Raw genomic sequence first — 12,738 nt, 5'->3', positions numbered from 1 at the left:
AGACTGAGCGGATCCTCTGACTGGCGCACAGACGGAGAAAAGACAAACCAATGCAGAATCCGGAAAGCAAATGCGGCGAACGAAGTAAAAAGGAGAAAAGTGACAAAGACAAAAGCTTACAGCACCTGGTATTCCCAGGCGGTCTCCCATCCAAGTACTAACCAGGCCCGACCCTGCTTAGCTTCCGAGATCGGACGAGATCGGGCGTGCTCAGGGTGGTATGGCCGTAAGCGAGAGACGCTGTCAAAACGAGCCTCTTAAACAATGCCCATACGTGTATAAAAACTAAAAGATATTTAAATACATAGATTAATTAATTAATTAAATAAATAAATAAATAAATAAATAAATAAACGTAAAGTAAAACATTAAAACTACATTAAATAAAAGTTACGACCCAGGGAAGCAGGGCAATGACAGGCATGTTTTATTAATGTTTTGTCCGGAGGAGTATGTGTTATGGACAAAGAAGACCCGGACGCAACAGACGTCTACGATGCCAAGTGGTTTATTATACACAAATACAGGTGCAGGGCTTAAGTCCAGTGAAAGGGGTAGTGGGAACAATATTTATTCATAGAAAGCGAACACGTGCACAGTTGTGAGGGGAGAAGGGACAAGAGCCGTGCCACATAAAACGCCAAGAAAATACCAGTACACACTCTAGCTATACGTAAGCTCTCCATCTACAAAAGAAAACAATTATAGATAAATCTTCAGCGTCAGCAACGCCCTAACTAACCTACTCCGGCTAACAAAATCACAAAACGTACAGCGGGTGGCACACGCTCTATTTGGCAGCTATAAATTCCACGTGAAGGCATAGTGTAGCCTACGTCACGTGACATCCATACCTGTCCGGCTCTCCCAACGAACAAACAAACAAGACATCCGAGGGGAGAAAGTAACAAACAAGAGGACAGGGGAGAACAAATAGGCGTTCCGAAGCTTTAAAAAACACAAACAATAATGTACTGAGACTGTTTGAACGACAGAACAAAATGGGGTACATTATTTCAGCAAAAAACAAAACAAAAAAAGCTGGCGAACGGGACGGCGATGGGCTTCGCATAATTCCGTGTAACGGGATTGGTATAGGTATGAATGACGTCATCGGGATTCCCCAGAAACAGCCAATGAACGGATTTGAGAAGAATGCAGGTACGGATCGCTGGAAAGAGACAGAAACACGCAAAACTCACACAGGAACGTAACAATAAATATCAATAAATAATTAAATAGAAAATAAATTAAATTACTAAAAATAAATAAATCGACAATTTAATAAATAGAAATAAATGAATTAATAATAAATGATTGTGTAAATCAAATACATAAATAAATAAATAAATAAATAAATGTATCAAGTAAAAAACTGAATAAATGTTTATAGATAGATAGATAGATAGATAGATAGATAGATAGATAGATAGATAGATAGATAGATAGATAGATAGATAAAAACCATGCCAGCTTTTAGTCACAGCATTCATTCATAGAAAATGAAAAGTCTTTGCTAAATAGTGATAATAACAGATACGCAAAAATATTTGACAGCTTTGTAAAGAGTGCACGTTGTAATGGTGTTAACAACTGCTTATGATTTATGCAGTGTCTCGTTAACCCAGCCGCTGTCCTTTACAGAGGAGCAAACGAATGGGGGTGGGTTAAATTAACTAACTTTTGCCCTTGAAAGAACAGACCATGCAGCACATACGCTCGTTCTTACACGTGAATGGCGTCAAATCCCCTGCAACACAGGCAGCGCTCTGTTAATGACCGCTCCTCTGCCCCGTGCTGCTGTGGGCACTGAGCAAAAAGCCCAAAAGGAAGCCTCTGACCGCCCCCTGCCGGAGGAGGGGGGTAAAGACGAGACTGAGCGGATCCTCTGACTGGCGCACAGACGGAGAAAAGACAAACCAATGCAGAATCCGGAAAGCAAATGCGGCGAACGAAGTAAAAAGGAGAAAAGTGACAAAGACAAAAGCTTACAGCACCTGGTATTCCCAGGCGGTCTCCCATCCAAGTACTAACCAGGCCCGACCCTGCTTAGCTTCCGAGATCGGACGAGATCGGGCGTGCTCAGGGTGGTATGGCCGTAAGCGAGAGACGCTGTCAAAACGAGCCTCTTAAACAATGCCCATACGTGTATAAAAACTAAAAGATATTTAAATACATAGATTAATTAATTAATTAAATAAATAAATAAATAAATAAATAAATAAACGTAAAGTAAAACATTAAAACTACATTAAATAAAAGTTACGACCCAGGGAAGCAGGGCAATGACAGGCATGTTTTATTAATGTTTTGTCCGGAGGAGTATGTGTTATGGACAAAGAAGACCCGGACGCAACAGACGTCTACGATGCCAAGTGGTTTATTATACACAAATACAGGTGCAGGGCTTAAGTCCAGTGAAAGGGGTAGTGGGAACAATATTTATTCATAGAAAGCGAACACGTGCACAGTTGTGAGGGGAGAAGGGACAAGAGCCGTGCCACATAAAACGCCAAGAAAATACCAGTACACACTCTAGCTATACGTAAGCTCTCCATCTACAAAAGAAAACAATTATAGATAAATCTTCAGCGTCAGCAACGCCCTAACTAACCTACTCCGGCTAACAAAATCACAAAACGTACAGCGGGTGGCACACGCTCTATTTGGCAGCTATAAATTCCACGTGAAGGCATAGTGTAGCCTACGTCACGTGACATCCATACCTGTCCGGCTCTCCCAACGAACAAACAAACAAGACATCCGAGGGGAGAAAGTAACAAACAAGAGGACAGGGGAGAACAAATAGGCGTTCCGAAGCTTTAAAAAACACAAACAATAATGTACTGAGACTGTTTGAACGACAGAACAAAATGGGGTACATTATTTCAGCAAAAAACAAAACAAAAAAAGCTGGCGAACGGGACGGCGATGGGCTTCGCATAATTCCGTGTAACGGGATTGGTATAGGTATGAATGACGTCATCGGGATTCCCCAGAAACAGCCAATGAACGGATTTGAGAAGAATGCAGGTACGGATCGCTGGAAAGAGACAGAAACACGCAAAACTCACACAGGAACGTAACAATAAATATCAATAAATAATTAAATAGAAAATAAATTAAATTACTAAAAATAAATAAATCGACAATTTAATAAATAGAAATAAATGAATTAATAATAAATGATTGTGTAAATCAAATACATAAATAAATAAATAAATAAATAAATGTATCAAGTAAAAAACTGAATAAATGTTTATAGATAGATAGATAGATAGATAGATAGATAGATAGATAGATAGATAGATAGATAGATAGATAGATAGATAAAAACCATGCCAGCTTTTAGTCACAGCATTCATTCATAGAAAATGAAAAGTCTTTGCTAAATAGTGATAATAACAGATACGCAAAAATATTTGACAGCTTTGTAAAGAGTGCACGTTGTAATGGTGTTAACAACTGCTTATGATTTATGCAGTGTCTCGTTAACCCAGCCGCTGTCCTTTACAGAGGAGCAAACGAATGGGGGTGGGTTAAATTAACTAACTTTTGCCCTTGAAAGAACAGACCATGCAGCACATACGCTCGTTCTTACACGTGAATGGCGTCAAATCCCCTGCAACACAGGCAGCGCTCTGTTAATGACCGCTCCTCTGCCCCGTGCTGCTGTGGGCACTGAGCAAAAAGCCCAAAAGGAAGCCTCTGACCGCCCCCTGCCGGAGGAGGGGGGTAAAGACGAGACTGAGCGGATCCTCTGACTGGCGCACAGACGGAGAAAAGACAAACCAATGCAGAATCCGGAAAGCAAATGCGGCGAACGAAGTAAAAAGGAGAAAAGTGACAAAGACAAAAGCTTACAGCACCTGGTATTCCCAGGCGGTCTCCCATCCAAGTACTAACCAGGCCCGACCCTGCTTAGCTTCCGAGATCGGACGAGATCGGGCGTGCTCAGGGTGGTATGGCCGTAAGCGAGAGACGCTGTCAAAACGAGCCTCTTAAACAATGCCCATACGTGTATAAAAACTAAAAGATATTTAAATACATAGATTAATTAATTAATTAAATAAATAAATAAATAAATAAATAAATAAACGTAAAGTAAAACATTAAAACTACATTAAATAAAAGTTACGACCCAGGGAAGCAGGGCAATGACAGGCATGTTTTATTAATGTTTTGTCCGGAGGAGTATGTGTTATGGACAAAGAAGACCCGGACGCAACAGACGTCTACGATGCCAAGTGGTTTATTATACACAAATACAGGTGCAGGGCTTAAGTCCAGTGAAAGGGGTAGTGGGAACAATATTTATTCATAGAAAGCGAACACGTGCACAGTTGTGAGGGGAGAAGGGACAAGAGCCGTGCCACATAAAACGCCAAGAAAATACCAGTACACACTCTAGCTATACGTAAGCTCTCCATCTACAAAAGAAAACAATTATAGATAAATCTTCAGCGTCAGCAACGCCCTAACTAACCTACTCCGGCTAACAAAATCACAAAACGTACAGCGGGTGGCACACGCTCTATTTGGCAGCTATAAATTCCACGTGAAGGCATAGTGTAGCCTACGTCACGTGACATCCATACCTGTCCGGCTCTCCCAACGAACAAACAAACAAGACATCCGAGGGGAGAAAGTAACAAACAAGAGGACAGGGGAGAACAAATAGGCGTTCCGAAGCTTTAAAAAACACAAACAATAATGTACTGAGACTGTTTGAACGACAGAACAAAATGGGGTACATTATTTCAGCAAAAAACAAAACAAAAAAAGCTGGCGAACGGGACGGCGATGGGCTTCGCATAATTCCGTGTAACGGGATTGGTATAGGTATGAATGACGTCATCGGGATTCCCCAGAAACAGCCAATGAACGGATTTGAGAAGAATGCAGGTACGGATCGCTGGAAAGAGACAGAAACACGCAAAACTCACACAGGAACGTAACAATAAATATCAATAAATAATTAAATAGAAAATAAATTAAATTACTAAAAATAAATAAATCGACAATTTAATAAATAGAAATAAATGAATTAATAATAAATGATTGTGTAAATCAAATACATAAATAAATAAATAAATAAATAAATGTATCAAGTAAAAAACTGAATAAATGTTTATAGATAGATAGATAGATAGATAGATAGATAGATAGATAGATAGATAGATAGATAGATAGATAGATAGATAAAAACCATGCCAGCTTTTAGTCACAGCATTCATTCATAGAAAATGAAAAGTCTTTGCTAAATAGTGATAATAACAGATACGCAAAAATATTTGACAGCTTTGTAAAGAGTGCACGTTGTAATGGTGTTAACAACTGCTTATGATTTATGCAGTGTCTCGTTAACCCAGCCGCTGTCCTTTACAGAGGAGCAAACGAATGGGGGTGGGTTAAATTAACTAACTTTTGCCCTTGAAAGAACAGACCATGCAGCACATACGCTCGTTCTTACACGTGAATGGCGTCAAATCCCCTGCAACACAGGCAGCGCTCTGTTAATGACCGCTCCTCTGCCCCGTGCTGCTGTGGGCACTGAGCAAAAAGCCCAAAAGGAAGCCTCTGACCGCCCCCTGCCGGAGGAGGGGGGTAAAGACGAGACTGAGCGGATCCTCTGACTGGCGCACAGACGGAGAAAAGACAAACCAATGCAGAATCCGGAAAGCAAATGCGGCGAACGAAGTAAAAAGGAGAAAAGTGACAAAGACAAAAGCTTACAGCACCTGGTATTCCCAGGCGGTCTCCCATCCAAGTACTAACCAGGCCCGACCCTGCTTAGCTTCCGAGATCGGACGAGATCGGGCGTGCTCAGGGTGGTATGGCCGTAAGCGAGAGACGCTGTCAAAACGAGCCTCTTAAACAATGCCCATACGTGTATAAAAACTAAAAGATATTTAAATACATAGATTAATTAATTAATTAAATAAATAAATAAATAAATAAATAAATAAACGTAAAGTAAAACATTAAAACTACATTAAATAAAAGTTACGACCCAGGGAAGCAGGGCAATGACAGGCATGTTTTATTAATGTTTTGTCCGGAGGAGTATGTGTTATGGACAAAGAAGACCCGGACGCAACAGACGTCTACGATGCCAAGTGGTTTATTATACACAAATACAGGTGCAGGGCTTAAGTCCAGTGAAAGGGGTAGTGGGAACAATATTTATTCATAGAAAGCGAACACGTGCACAGTTGTGAGGGGAGAAGGGACAAGAGCCGTGCCACATAAAAAGCCAAGAAAATACCAGGACACACTCTAGCTATACGTAAGCTCTCCATCTACAAAAGAAAACAATTATAGATAAATCTTCAGCGTCAGCATCGCCCTAACTAGCCTACTCCGGCTAACAAAATCACAAAACGTACAGCGGGTGGCACACGCTCTATTTGGCAGCTATAAATTCCACGTGAAGGCACAGTGTAGCCTACGTCACGTGACATCCATACCTGTCCGGCTCTCCCAACGAACAAACAAACAAGACATCCGAGGGGAGAAAGTAACAAACAAGAGGACAGGGGAGAACAAATAGGCGTTCCGAAGCTTTAAAAAACACAAACAATAATGTACTGAGACTGTTTGAACGACAGAACAAAATGGGGTACATTATTTCAGCAAAAAACAAAACAAAAAAAGCTGGCGAACGGGACGGCGATGGGCTTCGCATAATTCCGTGTAACGGGATTGGTATAGGTATGAATGACGTCATCGGGATTCCCCAGAAACAGCCAATGAACGGATTTGAGAAGAATGCAGGTACGGATCGCTGGAAAGAGACAGAAACACGCAAAACTCACACAGGAACGTAACAATAAATATCAATAAATAATTAAATAGAAAATAAATTAAATTACTAAAAATAAATAAATCGACAATTTAATAAATAGAAATAAATGAATTAATAATAAATGATTGTGTAAATCAAATACATAAATAAATAAATAAATAAATAAATGTATCAAGTAAAAAACTGAATAAATGTTTATAGATAGATAGATAGATAGATAGATAGATAGATAGATAGATAGATAGATAGATAGATAGATAGATAGATAGATAGATAAAAACCATGCCAGCTTTTAGTCACAGCATTCATTCATAGAAAATGAAAAGTCTTTGCTAAATAGTGATAATAACAGATACGCAAAAATATTTGACAGCTTTGTAAAGAGTGCACGTTGTAATGGTGTTAACAACTGCTTATGATTTATGCAGTGTCTCGTTAACCCAGCCGCTGTCCTTTACAGAGGAGCAAACGAATGGGGGTGGGTTAAATTAACTAACTTTTGCCCTTGAAAGAACAGACCATGCAGCACATACGCTCGTTCTTACACGTGAATGGCGTCAAATCCCCTGCAACACAGGCAGCGCTCTGTTAATGACCGCTCCTCTGCCCCGTGCTGCTGTGGGCACTGAGCAAAAAGCCCAAAAGGAAGCCTCTGACCGCCCCCTGCCGGAGGAGGGGGGTAAAGACGAGACTGAGCGGATCCTCTGACTGGCGCACAGACGGAGAAAAGACAAACCAATGCAGAATCCGGAAAGCAAATGCGGCGAACGAAGTAAAAAGGAGAAAAGTGACAAAGACAAAAGCTTACAGCACCTGGTATTCCCAGGCGGTCTCCCATCCAAGTACTAACCAGGCCCGACCCTGCTTAGCTTCCGAGATCGGACGAGATCGGGCGTGCTCAGGGTGGTATGGCCGTAAGCGAGAGACGCTGTCAAAACGAGCCTCTTAAACAATGCCCATACGTGTATAAAAACTAAAAGATATTTAAATACATAGATTAATTAATTAATTAAATAAATAAATAAATAAATAAATAAATAAACGTAAAGTAAAACATTAAAACTACATTAAATAAAAGTTACGACCCAGGGAAGCAGGGCAATGACAGGCATGTTTTATTAATGTTTTGTCCGGAGGAGTATGTGTTATGGACAAAGAAGACCCGGACGCAACAGACGTCTACGATGCCAAGTGGTTTATTATACACAAATACAGGTGCAGGGCTTAAGTCCAGTGAAAGGGGTAGTGGGAACAATATTTATTCATAGAAAGCGAACACGTGCACAGTTGTGAGGGGAGAAGGGACAAGAGCCGTGCCACATAAAACGCCAAGAAAATACCAGTACACACTCTAGCTATACGTAAGCTCTCCATCTACAAAAGAAAACAATTATAGATAAATCTTCAGCGTCAGCAACGCCCTAACTAACCTACTCCGGCTAACAAAATCACAAAACGTACAGCGGGTGGCACACGCTCTATTTGGCAGCTATAAATTCCACGTGAAGGCATAGTGTAGCCTACGTCACGTGACATCCATACCTGTCCGGCTCTCCCAACGAACAAACAAACAAGACATCCGAGGGGAGAAAGTAACAAACAAGAGGACAGGGGAGAACAAATAGGCGTTCCGAAGCTTTAAAAAACACAAACAATAATGTACTGAGACTGTTTGAACGACAGAACAAAATGGGGTACATTATTTCAGCAAAAAACAAAACAAAAAAAGCTGGCGAACGGGACGGCGATGGGCTTCGCATAATTCCGTGTAACGGGATTGGTATAGGTATGAATGACGTCATCGGGATTCCCCAGAAACAGCCAATGAACGGATTTGAGAAGAATGCAGGTACGGATCGCTGGAAAGAGACAGAAACACGCAAAACTCACACAGGAACGTAACAATAAATATCAATAAATAATTAAATAGAAAATAAATTAAATTACTAAAAATAAATAAATCGACAATTTAATAAATAGAAATAAATGAATTAATAATAAATGATTGTGTAAATCAAATACATAAATAAATAAATAAATAAATAAATGTATCAAGTAAAAAACTGAATAAATGTTTATAGATAGATAGATAGATAGATAGATAGATAGATAGATAGATAGATAGATAGATAGATAGATAGATAGATAAAAACCATGCCAGCTTTTAGTCACAGCATTCATTCATAGAAAATGAAAAGTCTTTGCTAAATAGTGATAATAACAGATACGCAAAAATATTTGACAGCTTTGTAAAGAGTGCACGTTGTAATGGTGTTAACAACTGCTTATGATTTATGCAGTGTCTCGTTAACCCAGCCGCTGTCCTTTACAGAGGAGCAAACGAATGGGGGTGGGTTAAATTAACTAACTTTTGCCCTTGAAAGAACAGACCATGCAGCACATACGCTCGTTCTTACACGTGAATGGCGTCAAATCCCCTGCAACACAGGCAGCGCTCTGTTAATGACCGCTCCTCTGCCCCGTGCTGCTGTGGGCACTGAGCAAAAAGCCCAAAAGGAAGCCTCTGACCGCCCCCTGCCGGAGGAGGGGGGTAAAGACGAGACTGAGCGGATCCTCTGACTGGCGCACAGACGGAGAAAAGACAAACCAATGCAGAATCCGGAAAGCAAATGCGGCGAACGAAGTAAAAAGGAGAAAAGTGACAAAGACAAAAGCTTACAGCACCTGGTATTCCCAGGCGGTCTCCCATCCAAGTACTAACCAGGCCCGACCCTGCTTAGCTTCCGAGATCGGACGAGATCGGGCGTGCTCAGGGTGGTATGGCCGTAAGCGAGAGACGCTGTCAAAACGAGCCTCTTAAACAATGCCCATACGTGTATAAAAACTAAAAGATATTTAAATACATAGATTAATTAATTAATTAAATAAATAAATAAATAAATAAATAAATAAACGTAAAGTAAAACATTAAAACTACATTAAATAAAAGTTACGACCCAGGGAAGCAGGGCAATGACAGGCATGTTTTATTAATGTTTTGTCCGGAGGAGTATGTGTTATGGACAAAGAAGACCCGGACGCAACAGACGTCTACGATGCCAAGTGGTTTATTATACACAAATACAGGTGCAGGGCTTAAGTCCAGTGAAAGGGGTAGTGGGAACAATATTTATTCATAGAAAGCGAACACGTGCACAGTTGTGAGGGGAGAAGGGACAAGAGCCGTGCCACATAAAAAGCCAAGAAAATACCAGGACACACTCTAGCTATACGTAAGCTCTCCATCTACAAAAGAAAACAATTATAGATAAATCTTCAGCGTCAGCATCGCCCTAACTAGCCTACTCCGGCTAACAAAATCACACAACGTACAGCGGGTGGCACACGCTCTATTTGGCAGCTATAAATTCCACGTGAAGGCATAGTGTAGCCTACGTCACGTGACATCCATACCTGTCCGGCTCTCCCAACGAACAAACAAACAAGACATCCGAGGGGAGAAAGTAACAAACAAGAGGACAGGGGAGAACAAATAGGCGTTCCGAAGCTTTAAAAAACACAAACAATAATGTACTGAGACTGTTTGAACGACAGAACAAAATGGGGTACATTATTTCAGCAAAAAACAAAACAAAAAAAGCTGGCGAACGGGACGGCGATGGGCTTCGCATAATTCCGTGTAACGGGATTGGTATAGGTATGAATGACGTCATCGGGATTCCCCAGAAACAGCCAATGAACGGATTTGAGAAGAATGCAGGTACGGATCGCTGGAAAGAGACAGAAACACGCAAAACTCACACAGGAACGTAACAATAAATATCAATAAATAATTAAATAGAAAATAAATTAAATTACTAAAAATAAATAAATCGACAATTTAATAAATAGAAATAAATGAATTAATAATAAATGATTGTGTAAATCAAATACATAAATAAATAAATAAATAAATAAATGTATCAAGTAAAAAACTGAATAAATGTTTATAGATAGATAGATAGATAGATAGATAGATAGATAGATAGATAGATAGATAGATAGATAGATAAAAACCATGCCAGCTTTTAGTCACAGCATTCATTCATAGAAAATGAAAAGTCTTTGCTAAATAGTGATAATAACAGATACGCAAAAATATTTGACAGCTTTGTAAAGAGTGCACGTTGTAATGGTGTTAACAACTGCTTATGATTTATGCAGTGTCTCGTTAACCCAGCCGCTGTCCTTTACAGAGGAGCAAACGAATGGGGGTGGGTTAAATTAACTAACTTTTGCCCTTGAAAGAACAGACCATGCAGCACATACGCTCGTTCTTACACGTGAATGGCGTCAAATCCCCTGCAACACAGGCAGCGCTCTGTTAATGACCGCTCCTCTGCCCCGTGCTGCTGTGGGCACTGAGCAAAAAGCCCAAAAGGAAGCCTCTGACCGCCCCCTGCCGGAGGAGGGGGGTAAAGACGAGACTGAGCGGATCCTCTGACTGGCGCACAGACGGAGAAAAGACAAACCAATGCAGAATCCGGAAAGCAAATGCGGCGAACGAAGTAAAAAGGAGAAAAGTGACAAAGACAAAAGCTTACAGCACCTGGTATTCCCAGGCGGTCTCCCATCCAAGTACTAACCAGGCCCGACCCTGCTTAGCTTCCGAGATCGGACGAGATCGGGCGTGCTCAGGGTGGTATGGCCGTAAGCGAGAGACGCTGTCAAAACGAGCCTCTTAAACAATGCCCATACGTGTATAAAAACTAAAAGATATTTAAATACATAGATTAATTAATTAATTAAATAAATAAATAAATAAATAAATAAATAAACGTAAAGTAAAACATTAAAACTACATTAAATAAAAGTTACGACCCAGGGAAGCAGGGCAATGACAGGCATGTTTTATTAATGTTTTGTCCGGAGGAGTATGTGTTATGGACAAAGAAGACCCGGACGCAACAGACGTCTACGATGCCAAGTGGTTTATTATACACAAATACAGGTGCAGGGCTTAAGTCCAGTGAAAGGGGTAGTGGGAACAATATTTATTCATAGAAAGCGAACACGTGCACAGTTGTGAGGGGAGAAGGGACAAGAGCCGTGCCACATAAAACGCCAAGAAAATACCAGTACACACTCTAGCTATACGTAAGCTCTCCATCTACAAAAGAAAACAATTATAGATAAATCTTCAGCGTCAGCAACGCCCTAACTAACCTACTCCGGCTAACAAAATCACAAAACGTACAGCGGGTGGCACACGCTCTATTTGGCAGCTATAAATTCCACGTGAAGGCATAGTGTAGCCTACGTCACGTGACATCCATACCTGTCCGGCTCTCCCAACGAACAAACAAACAAGACATCCGAGGGGAGAAAGTAACAAACAAGAGGACAGGGGAGAACAAATAGGCGTTCCGAAGCTTTAAAAAACACAAACAATAATGTACTGAGACTGTTTGAACGACAGAACAAAATGGGGTACATTATTTCAGCAAAAAACAAAACAAAAAAAGCTGGCGAACGGGACGGCGATGGGCTTCGCATAATTCCGTGTAACGGGATTGGTATAGGTATGAATGACGTCATCGGGATTCCCCAGAAACAGCCAATGAACGGATTTGAGAAGAATGCAGGTACGGATCGCTGGAAAGAGACAGAAACACGCAAAACTCACACAGGAACGTAACAATAAATATCAATAAATAATTAAATAGAAAATAAATTAAATTACTAAAAATAAATAAATCGACAATTTAATAAATAGAAATAAATGAATTAATAATAAATGATTGTGTAAATCAAATACATAAATAAATAAATAAATAAATAAATGTATCAAGTAAAAAACTGAATAAATGTTTATAGATAGATAGATAGATAGATAGATAGATAGATAGATAGATAGATAGATAGATAGATAGATAGATAGATAGATAGATAAAAACCATGCCAGCTTTTAGTCACAGCATTCATTCATA

The 12,738-nt window shown here is 40.1% G+C and overlaps 7 non-coding genes across 7 annotated transcripts; all 7 read right to left on the bottom strand.

Moving 5' to 3' along the window:
• Positions 1-113: 113 nt before the first annotated feature.
• LOC141350692 (5S ribosomal RNA) lies at positions 114-232 on the bottom strand. Its single transcript, XR_012358830.1, has one exon. It is a non-coding gene; the product is annotated as a 5S ribosomal RNA (ribosomal RNA).
• Positions 233-1,985: 1,753 nt separating this feature from the next.
• On the bottom strand, positions 1,986-2,104 carry LOC141350691 (5S ribosomal RNA). Its single transcript, XR_012358829.1, has one exon. It is a non-coding gene; the product is annotated as a 5S ribosomal RNA (ribosomal RNA).
• Positions 2,105-3,857: 1,753 nt separating this feature from the next.
• Positions 3,858-3,976, bottom strand: LOC141350690 (5S ribosomal RNA). Its single transcript, XR_012358827.1, has one exon. It is a non-coding gene; the product is annotated as a 5S ribosomal RNA (ribosomal RNA).
• Positions 3,977-5,729: 1,753 nt separating this feature from the next.
• On the bottom strand, positions 5,730-5,848 carry LOC141350689 (5S ribosomal RNA). Its single transcript, XR_012358826.1, has one exon. It is a non-coding gene; the product is annotated as a 5S ribosomal RNA (ribosomal RNA).
• Positions 5,849-7,609: 1,761 nt separating this feature from the next.
• On the bottom strand, positions 7,610-7,728 carry LOC141350688 (5S ribosomal RNA). The gene has a single exon (XR_012358825.1). It is a non-coding gene; the product is annotated as a 5S ribosomal RNA (ribosomal RNA).
• A 1,753-nt stretch (positions 7,729-9,481) lies between these two features.
• LOC141350687 (5S ribosomal RNA) lies at positions 9,482-9,600 on the bottom strand. Its single transcript, XR_012358824.1, has one exon. It is a non-coding gene; the product is annotated as a 5S ribosomal RNA (ribosomal RNA).
• A 1,745-nt stretch (positions 9,601-11,345) lies between these two features.
• LOC141350685 (5S ribosomal RNA) lies at positions 11,346-11,464 on the bottom strand. The gene has a single exon (XR_012358822.1). It is a non-coding gene; the product is annotated as a 5S ribosomal RNA (ribosomal RNA).
• Between the last annotated feature and the right edge of the window lie 1,274 nt (positions 11,465-12,738).

This window comes from Misgurnus anguillicaudatus, chromosome 18, assembly GCF_027580225.2.
Source record: "Misgurnus anguillicaudatus chromosome 18, ASM2758022v2, whole genome shotgun sequence".
Classification (NCBI taxonomy): domain Eukaryota; kingdom Metazoa; phylum Chordata; class Actinopteri; order Cypriniformes; family Cobitidae; genus Misgurnus; species Misgurnus anguillicaudatus.
Note: the sequence above shows the minus strand (reverse complement) of the source record. Positions and strands in the feature narration are given on the sequence as shown.